The sequence below is a fragment of the Scyliorhinus torazame genome, chromosome 1 (assembly GCF_047496885.1).
Source record: "Scyliorhinus torazame isolate Kashiwa2021f chromosome 1, sScyTor2.1, whole genome shotgun sequence".
Classification (NCBI taxonomy): Eukaryota; Metazoa; Chordata; class Chondrichthyes; order Carcharhiniformes; family Scyliorhinidae; genus Scyliorhinus; species Scyliorhinus torazame.
This window is the reverse complement of record NC_092707.1, coordinates 283253674-283264167: the sequence shown is the minus strand read 5'-3', so window position 1 is coordinate 283264167 and position 10494 is coordinate 283253674. Positions and strand designations below refer to the sequence as shown.

The window sequence follows — 10494 nt, the reverse complement described above, 5'->3', positions numbered from 1 at the left end:
TCACTATCCGTTGCTCCAAGGAGAATAACCCCAGCTTCTCCAACCTAACCTTGTATCTAAAATCCCACATCCCTGGAACCATTCTGGTACATTTGTACTTATTCTGGTACATTTCCTCCTCATTGTTTCAAGGACTCTCACATTTCTCCTCAAGTGTGGTGACCGGAACTAGATGCAATACTCTAGTTGTGACCTAACCAGAGTTTTCAGAAGTTTCAGGCTAACTTCCCTACTTTTTACTTCTTCCAAAGTGCATTACCTTACACTCCTCTGCATTAAATTCCAACTGACAATTGTCTGTCCTTTCAACCCCTCGAGCCTGTTCCAGCATTCAGTGAGGTCATCGTTGATCTGTGACCTAACTCCATATACCTACCTTTCCCCATATTCCTTAACCTATGATTAAAAAGACCTCATTGCATGTGTTTAACATTAATTAGTATCAGGCAAGATAATTATATTTCTATCGTCATTGTAACAGAATCTGTGAGAGCTGTAAATGATTGTCCAATGGCGACAGTAGGAGTATAGGGTTACTGCCACAACTGTCTTCAAATCCACACTTGTGAAAATAGACCCCATTGATCAATTTGAAAGAAGCCATTTTTTAGTAGTGGGCCACCATTGAGTTGATGAACTGAATGGCCACCTCTGTGCTGTAATGATTCTATGTTTTCCTTCTAATTGAGACATGGAACAAGACTGAACTTGACGACAAGTTTAGCAGCTCGTGATTTCCAGGTCACTGTTCGTGTCTAAAATGAATAACCTGTTTCTTATCAAACATTGAGACACAAGTTTACAGAGACTCCACATCAAGATGTAGAGTAATGTAAAGTTTAAATGTTTTTTTAATGTATACACATACACTGATATAGATAGGCAGTTGAAACACCTGAATGCAGTTGGATTGAAGAAACTGACAGAGGATAACCAGTCTTAAATACCATCAGAAATGTGATACTATACTCTACCAGCTGGCTTGGCTGCATGACATGAGATACACATTCCTGCTACACCACATCTGTGCGCATCAAAACACGCAGAATGAAGCTGTTAATAAAAAGCCAGCACAGCACAACCACAATGTGTGATGTCGGCCTGGAAACATTGCAGAGGAGGACAATGCACACCATTGGGAAAATCCCAGCTAAAATGATTCAGATATTGTTCAGGAGACAAAGAGGTCAGTGGGGGTGTCCTAAAAATGCACCGACGGAGATTTCCATTTTTAAAATAGTTTTGAAACTTTTTAAGGATCTCAGTGGGTCCAAAATATTAGTCCGTGCCGCTCATTCTTCAGACTGAGTGCCGTGATTAAATCTAAGTCAGAGAGTCAGAGGTTGCGCTGTGCTCACAGTGGCTGTAGCTACAGGCAGATGAGTTCTATCACTGACTTTACCACCAGCCCAAAGAACATCCAGTTAAGATGTTATGCATCAACCTCCTCTCCCTATCCTGCCCCCTTCCCTCTGTCCCAAACAGGAAGCCATATGACTCTTTTCAGTTTAAAACCCTTATAAAGTTAGTCTTTGGATTGACTACAATGAAGGTCTGATAGGATCAGCTGCAACTCGCCAAAGAAAGATTTCATGTTAAATTGAAATTGATTCTGTCAAGGGAGGTGGACGTTTTATTGCATGAATCTTCTTAAAATATTTAATGTGTGGTGCTAAGATAAGACATATGTTGCACAGCAAGATTCAAAATCCAAAATATAAAACATAGCTGTCTTAAAGATGTAATTTCTTCAAGAAAAATATCATAATACGTGGCAAAATAACTAGGTTGTCTAAGGTTCAACATTTTATTTGTAATTTCTGGATTGTCTCCAAGTTTTGCAGTTCAGCCATTAAGGACAGCTTACAGGCACAAAGCAAATACAAAGTAAAAATTCACCCAGAGTAAAATCATTGCAGAAAGTCTGATGGCTATATCATTGAGCCCCTAGAGAGCAGAAAGAGGCCATTTGGCCTATCAGGTCTGGGCAACTAAGGGGCAATTTAGCATGGCCAATCCACCAACTTGCACATCTTTGGACTGTGGAGGAAACCAGAACATCCGGAGGAAACCCACGCAGACACGGGGAGTGTGTACAAACTCCACACAGACTGTCACCTGAGGTCAGAATCGAACCCGGGTCCCTGTGAGGCAGCAGTGCTAACCACCATGCAGATAGGTGTGATATGGTACATTTTAACAGGAATATTAAGAACACCTCAGACTCCTTGTAAAATAATGGGGTAGAAGGCTAAAGGGATCTGGGGGTTCACATAAATCACTAAAAGGACCAACACACATTAATAAGGCCAACGGCAGAAGAGCACACTAAGGTGAATTTCTGGAGAGAAAGAATTGAAAAGCAGTGAGGTTATGTTAAACCTGTGTAGAACGTTGATTAAACCACTCTTAGAGCACTGTCAACAGTTCTCTGGCCTATGTGTTATACAAAAGGATGTGGGACACTGGAAAAGACATATAAAAGGTTTTCTAGAATGATTCCAGAGGTTATACCCATCAAGAATTTTTAAGCAGTCTGGGGCTCATTTCCCTGATAAAGAAAAGACTAAATGAAAATAGAATTCTTCCAAATTCTGAAAAGGTTTAATAGGGTAGACTTAGAGAAGCAGATGGAATCTCCGTCAGCGGGATCCTCCGTTTTGCCCGCAGCGCACTCAGGCCGCGCGGATTTCCCGACAGCTTGGGGGTGCCCACAATTGGAAACTGGCCGGTTGTCGGGAAGGAGGATCAGAGAATCCCGACCAAGATGTTTCCACTTCCTGGGGGAGACCAAAAAGAGGGCCACAAATATTAGACAGTTTGCAATAAATCCAAAAGGAAGCTTCTTTACTCAGAGAGTGGTGAGCATGTGGAACTCCCTACCACTTGAGCCAAGCAGTTTTGATGTATTTGAAAGAGAGCTAACAACCCAATTTTATCACTGGCCGAGCAGAACTGAGGTAGACAAGCAGCTGAAGTCAAGCAAGTGGCTTTATCTCTGGGCAAGTTATTTTGGAAAATTGGCAGTATAAATGTCAGTGAGTTAGTTAACACTGTTAATGTTGACAAAACCGCTTAACAACAAATAATAAAAATTCCTGGGATAGGACGTGATTCTTTAAACAATTAGTAGCATTGCCTAAAATCAGTTGATAAATAAAATGTTATTTTAATACTCAATGTGGCAATAGAGTTGGGAGGTAGACCTCTGAAACTTGCTGCATCCAACCCCCACATCTAGGCTAAATTGCAACAATTGACAGACCAAAATCGACAATATTGGCAGAAAAGTGTGACCACATTGGAGACAGGGAGTGTAATAATGTATTGTTTGCGTGGCAAGAATCCAAATCAATTTTTGAAGGGGAAACTTTTATCCAAGAGGCCAGAGAAATTAGTGAAGAGTGCTTAAAAAAATCAGGTAATCGTCTTATAAATAACTATTTACATCTTAACAGCAGTCAGGATTAATAAAATCACCTAGATCTCCTTACACTGAGTATTAATTGAAAGGTTGGATTAGACAGATAAAACAACTCAGCACATGCAATCTGGTGAAATATTTCACTAACACAGCACCTGGTGGAGTCTCTGAAAAACTCCAATCAGGATTTGTAAAACGAAAGACATGCCTTTCCATAACGCCTTTGAAAACCGGGGGCATCTCAAAGGGCTTTATAGTCAATGGAATACTACTGTGGTGCAGTCACCGTTATAATTACAAAATACAGCACCAATTTGTGCAGAGAAAGCTCCATAGAATCCTCAGCTTTTCCGTAGAATCCCTACAGTGCAAAAGGAGGCCATTTGGCCAATTGTGTCTGCATCAACTCTCCAAAAGAACACTCTATCTAGGCCCACTCCCCCGCCCTACCCCCATAACTCCACACATTTATCGCGGCTAATCCACCTAACCTGCACATCTTTGGACACTAAGGGGCAATTTAGCAGGGGCAATCCACCTAACTTGCAAATCTTTGGACTGGGAGAAGAAACCGGAGCACCCGGATGAAACCCACACAGACACAGGGAAAATGTGCAAACTCCACACAGGCAGTGACCAAGGCCAGAATTGAAACTAAGTCCCTGGCGCTGTGAGGCAGCAGTGATAACCACTGTGCTGCCCACAATCAGTAGTGCAACAATGATTAGATAATATGTGTGTAGTGTTGATTGAGGAATAAATATTGGCCAGGAACCTGGAGCACCTGTCTGCACTTCTTCAAAGTAGTGACCACCTGAGAAGGCAGGCAAGGTTGCAGTGTAATGTCATACCTGAAAGACAGTACTGGCGCTGACGCCTCGGCCTAGATTTTCACACTCGAGTCTGGGCAGAGGACTTGAACCCTCAGCCTTCGAACTTCAAGGCAAGAGTGCTACCCACTGAGTCACAGCTGGCACCACCAGCCTGTCTTTAATTATTTTCATGATGATTTAATCACATTTTAGGAACTCTACCACCAAAGAAGCATCAGTCACTTTAAGACATCAATAGCATCAAGATTAACTTTAATGAGCTTCTTTGGGCTAATGTTCTGAGTTTGATGCAGTTTTAAACCATTGGCTAAGATCCCATTGACGAAGTTAGAAAGATTCTTCCAAAACAAATGTGGGATGTGACTGATAATGGGAAAGACAGAATATTGGCAAATTCTTGGTTTTGGAATGTCTGTCAACATGTTACTTGTGCCAATAGTTTGTCACCACAGTTTGCTTAATAAAGAGCCAGAATTGGTCCGACATTGAGATTTTGGTAAAGACTGCCTTGATTTGGAAACAATATTACTTCACCAATACTCAGGTAGCAGGTGGCTAATAGTTTACCCGTCATCTCACGTAGAATGATATAGCACAGAATGTGGCCCTTTGGCCCATCATGCCAGTGTTGGTCCTTGAAATAACAATCCAATTTGGCCCATCCCTTGCACTTACCCGTTGACCCTGCAAAGGTTTCCTATAATTAGGGCCGGAAAGGAGTCCACACTGAGCTGAACAGGTTGAGTCAAAGGAAAAAGGTTTTAAGCAACAGAAAGAGGACTGAGCAGTTACAGGAGCCAACCCACAATTCATGGCCCTCCGGTTTTACACAGGATATAAAGGGGGGTGCCCCACCCCTCAGTGGGGGAGGGGAATATCAATCCCCCGGTCTCACAAGTGCCCCATGACCTGCATTACCCCAGGTTTTGACATTTCCTTTGGAAGTATTTATTCAATTCTCTTTTGAAAGGTACTATTGAATCTACTTCCAGTGTCGTACAGCATGGTGGCGCAGTGGTTAACACTGGGACTATGGCGCTGAGGACCCAAGTTTGAATTCCGGCCCTGGGTCACTGTCCGTGTGGAGTTTGCACATTCTCCCCGTGTCTGTGTGGATTTCACCCCACAACCCAAAGATGTGCAGGTTAGGTGGATTGGCCATGCTAAATTGCCCCTTAATTGGAAAAAAAATAATTGGGTACTCTAAAATTTAAAAAAAGGAATCTACTTCCAGTGTCCTCTGGTTATTGACCCCACTGCCAGTAGGAAATTTCTGTCGTAAACTCCCACAAGCAACACTAATATGATAATCATCAGATAACCTATTTGAATGTTGTTGATTGAGGTGTTAATATTGTCCTGCTTCTATTGCTTACAGGTCACATATCCATCTAAGAGGGCAAACAAGGTCTTGTTTAACTTAACACCTGAAAGGCAACACTCCAAGAGCACAGCACTCCCTCAGTACTGCACTGAGAGCATCAGCCAAATCTTTGGAGCAGGACTTGAACCTGCAATTCTCTGACTCAGAGTTGTGATGATCTGAGCCACAGCAAGTCAATGGCAGGTTTGCTAGCATCTCTTTGGCATTCCCATCTCCTGCCTTTCCCATTGTTATAACCCAAAAGGGTCTTACAGGGTGGGAACAATTAACTTCCCCGTGAACATTGCAGAACGTGAGCTCCCCCATAAAGGCGGCAGGGAACCTCTAAACAAGAGAATGACATATAAAGCTGGTCAGTTTGGCACTGGCAAGGCAGACCCATTTGGGATCTACCATGTGATGTATATAATAGTTATTGTCAATAAACTATGTTTCTTTGAACTATTCAATGTGGACTCCTTTGTGGCCTTATCAAACCCATCATATCCCACTCCCCAACTTTGTTTTTGGAAGAATATTTCTATCTTCACCAGCGATGCCGCCAGGCCATTCCCAAGCGGGTTGCTGGCTAGAAGGATTGTAATGGGACTTTGGGAATGTTCATATTAAATATTGGAGGAATTTGAAACTCCTGTTGGCTGTCTCAGATTCAATTCCAGCCCTCCCAGCTATTTGAGTGCCATTGCTGTATCAATTGTGTGAATTGTAGGTGTTCGATGGTCTACAGTTCAATGAATCAGAAGATGGATCTTGCACTATTCCTACACTCAGCCTGGCTGATACTCCTTGAACAATTGTGAAGTAGAGAATCAGATGGGTTTCAGGTTGTTGGTGGTGATTCATAGGAGTGGAATGAATGGTATGTCAACTCGAATTTCCACGCTCTTTCAAAACCGTTGCGGTTGTAGGGGCGACAAAGAAGCAGATGGGGTCGATTTTGGTTCGGCCAATTCTCGGTCTTAGGTTCAATGTTGTGTGACTAATGCGCACCAGAACATAAAGCTTAGTAAAGGTGAGGTCATCCATTTTGGACCAAACACGGATAGATCCATGTATTATTTAAATTATGTGATGTTAGGAACATTCAAAGTCCAGAGAGCTTTAGTAATCCATGTATAGACACGGCTAAAATGTGGTAGTCAGGTACAGAAATACTCAAAAAAGCTATTGGAATACTAGCTTTTTGTAACTAGAGGACTAGAAAATAAAGATGAAGAAGGTTTCTATAGTACAAAGCCTGGCTAGACCACATCTGGAGTACTGTACACTAAGGGCGTGCTGTATTGTTAGACGTGCAACCTTTCAGATGAAGAGGTAAACTGAGGCATTGTCTGCTCTCAGGTGATTATAAGAGATCCCAGGGCCCTATTTTAAGTCATAAGGGGAGCAGTTGGTGTTAGACCTGGTGTCCTGGGGCCAATAATTATCCCTCAATCATAACCATTAAAACAGTTATCTGGTCATTGTCAGCTTGCTGTTTGTGACAGCTTGCTGTGTGAAAAATGGCTGCCTACATTACAATAATGGCTACACTTCAAAGAAGCGCTTCATTGGCTGCAAACTACTTTGGGTCATTTTGACGTCATGAAATATTATATTGCTTTCTTATAAATGCTCAGAAAATGTTGCCTATTATTTTTCTAATACGATAAATAGGTGCATATTGATCTTTTTACCATGCACTATAATTTATTCTGTCAGGTGAGGAGAAGGAATGAAGACTGTTATTACTGGATAAAAGCGAATTACTGCAGATGCTGGAATCTGAAACCAAAAGAGAAAATGCTGGAAAATCTCAGCAGGTCCTGCAGCATCTGTAGGGAGAGAAAAGAGCTAACGCTTCGAGTCCAGATGACCCTTTGTCAAAGCTCATATCAACGCAGGAGGGCTAGGATGGGCAGGTTATGGGGCCCGGGCAGGCACAAGAAGCCGCACAACATGTGAGTCAGGGTCGGCGTGCACGGGTCGCTCTAACCGAATTCTGAATTCTGAATTTGTTTTATTGTCACGTGTACCGAGGTACAGTGAAAAGTATTGTTCTGCGTACGGTGCAGACAGATCATTCCAAGGATGAAAAAAAACCATAGGGCATTCATTGATACACAAAAAAAACCTTACGGCATACATAAATACAAAATGTAAAACATACACATAGGCATCGGGTGAAGCACACAGGAGTGTAGTACTACTCAGTAGAGAAGATGTGTGAAGAGATCAGATCAGTCCATAAGAGGGTCGTTCGGAGTCTGGTAATAGCGGGGAAGAAGCTGTTTTTGAATCTGTTAGTGCATGTTCACAGATTTTTGTATCTCCTGCCCGATGTAAGAAGTTGGAAGAGTGAATAGCCCGAGTGAGAGGGGTCTTTCATTATGCTGCCCGCTTTCCCAAGGTAGCGGCGGTGCAGAAAGAGTCATTGGATGGGAGGCGGATTCGCATGATGGGCTGGGCTGTGTTCATGATTCCCTGTCACTTCTTATGGTCTTGGGCCGAGCAGTTGCCATACCAGGCTGTGATGCGGCCAGATAGGATGCTTTCTATGGTGCATGTGTAGAAATTGGTAAGAGTCAATGTGGACATGTCGAATTCCCTTCGTTTCTTGAGGAAGTATAGGCACTGTTGTGCTTTCTTGGTTGTAGTGTCTGTCATGATATTCAGGTAAACATCATAGCACATACATACTGATGGACAGATCAACGGACCAATCAACACACACACAACACCACAGCCAATCACAGGCAAGAGCATACACAGTACAAGACAGGGAACATGACACTTCCTGAGCATTCCAGCAGGAGACAGCTCAGGGCATAGAGCTCATAGCAAGCCACTCAGACATCCACCATGTGCTGAGTGCCACTACAAGATAGTATTAGGAATAGGTCCACAGATTCTAGGGTTATGATCGAACCTCAGTAACCAGTTTACCACTGTAAATAAATGTTAGCAATAAAGCTGAGTTGTACCATTCGCAACAATGTTGGTTCGTCTGTGTAGCAGAGTACTGTTGCTCTTGTGCGGAGTCGCCAAAATGTTGCTCGTTTTAGCTGAATTAGACGTTTTGAATTCTCCCTCAGTGTACCCGAACAGGTGCCGGAGTGTGGCGACTGGGGCTTTTCACAGTAACTTCACTGCAGTGTTATTGGAAGCCTACTTGTGACACTAATGTAGATTATCATTATAAATCTCCATGATCGATGGGACTGTGTGTTCCAGACGCCCGAAACCCGTCTGGGCGGCAGCTTGTCCCCAGAGTCGGCCCACCCTCCGACCATCGCCCCCTTCGAACTCCTACCTCCGCCTGCTGTAGCATCTCTGCGATGGTGGGCGGTGGTGGAGACAGCTGTGACAGGAAATCAGTTTTAATCCCTGGACTCGAGCTCCGGGGTGGCCTGGGTCTTGGGTCGATGGCTTGCGTCCGTGTCGGTGTCATCGTCGCTGCCCGGCACCCGGGGCTCTGGCTGTGGTTGGGGGCCCGGGACACCAGAAGGACCCGTCCCATCAGCAGCAGGTCCTGCAAGACAAAAGACAGGACACATGATCAGACAGTGGGCCAGCGTGGAGGGGTGGGGGGAGCCGTGTGGAGCGGGGGTGAGGGGCTGGTGTGGGTGTGGTGTGAAGATGGTGCTGGGGGGAGGGTGACACATGTATCACGGGGAACAGTAACTCACTTCCTCACCTGACGCCAAACTCCACACCGGCGACTGCCCTCTACTTGGGCCCGCCAACCACTCCCATGGCTTCTCTGCTGCGGTGAGGGGCTGCAGGTTCGGGTGGTCCCCTTCCAGTCTTTTCCTGCTTGGGCGGCCTTCTCCTGGGGGAGGGGAAACAGAAAACGCACAATGTTAGGCAGTCCGATGTATGCAGCCCAGGGGGTAGGTAGCTGCTGCCTTCAGTGGCCACAGCACCCGGTCATGGCGGTCAGTATAGGGGCTGACATGTGTTGCAGGGTGGCGGTTCGGACGTCCTCCGTGTGGGGGGGTGGTTATGGGTGTGTGGGACGAAGGTTGATGCCAGGGCACAGTGCTGCCTACTCACCCTGGCCATCCTGCGGAGGTCGTGCAGTGTTGTCCTGCATTGCTGGCTGGTCCGGATGGTGTTGCTAATGGCATTCCCAGGACCGGACAGCAGTGCAGGAAGAAGCTGCATGATCTCCTCAGGGCGGCCAGGGTGGATAGGCAGCACTGTGCCCCTGGCTTCTCACATATCCATAACACCCCCACCCGGAAGGCAACCAAACCCCACCCGCCGGCATGTGCCCCACCCTGCACAACATGCCAACACCTACACTGGAACACTGCAACACCTCGTACTCCCCCCTCCTTTTGTCCCTGGCGCATCTGGTGGGCAGTGACAGAACAGGGCAGTACCACACCACCTGGGACACTTGGGCAGCAACCGGGCACATCCAGGCCCGGTCGCCCCAGAAGAAACCCGCCACAGGAGACCCAGGTTACATGGTGGGAATCACAGCAGGCCACATCCACTCTTGATGTACTGTCTGAGGATCCATCTACATGTAATGTTAGGGCCCGTAAGGCGAGAAAAATAGACACCAGTTAGGTTGACACAGGTGCAGGGCACAGTTTTGTGATAGGGGCTTGGGCACGTATCTGTATATATGTCCTCACATTAAACACCTGTGCACAATGTTATACCTGCCTCGGTGCTCTGTCAGAAGGGTTTGAGCAGTGGGTTGATCTGGGCTGGCCGCAGAGTGTGGGTGATGTGGGGGGGGAATGGGCTTGGTTCTGAGACTGCAGTTCAGACAGCGCTAACCGCTCTGATGTGCCACGCCCCCCCCCCCCCCCCCCCCACCACCACCAGCGCAGGGATTCGATGGGACCGTGTGATGG

At 45.5% G+C, this 10494-nt stretch overlaps 1 long non-coding RNA gene across 1 annotated transcript in view; it reads right to left on the bottom strand.

The window, feature by feature from the left end:
* Nucleotides 1–8950: 8950 nt before the first annotated feature.
* Nucleotides 8951–10494, bottom strand: part of LOC140428301 (uncharacterized) — a 28050-nt gene continuing 26506 nt past the window's right edge. The window contains exons 2-3 of the long non-coding RNA XR_011948796.1: nucleotides 9318–9452; nucleotides 8951–9152 (exon numbers count right to left, since the gene is read on the bottom strand). This is a non-coding gene — a long non-coding RNA (uncharacterized lncRNA). The remainder of the gene's footprint in view (nucleotides 9153–9317; nucleotides 9453–10494) is intronic.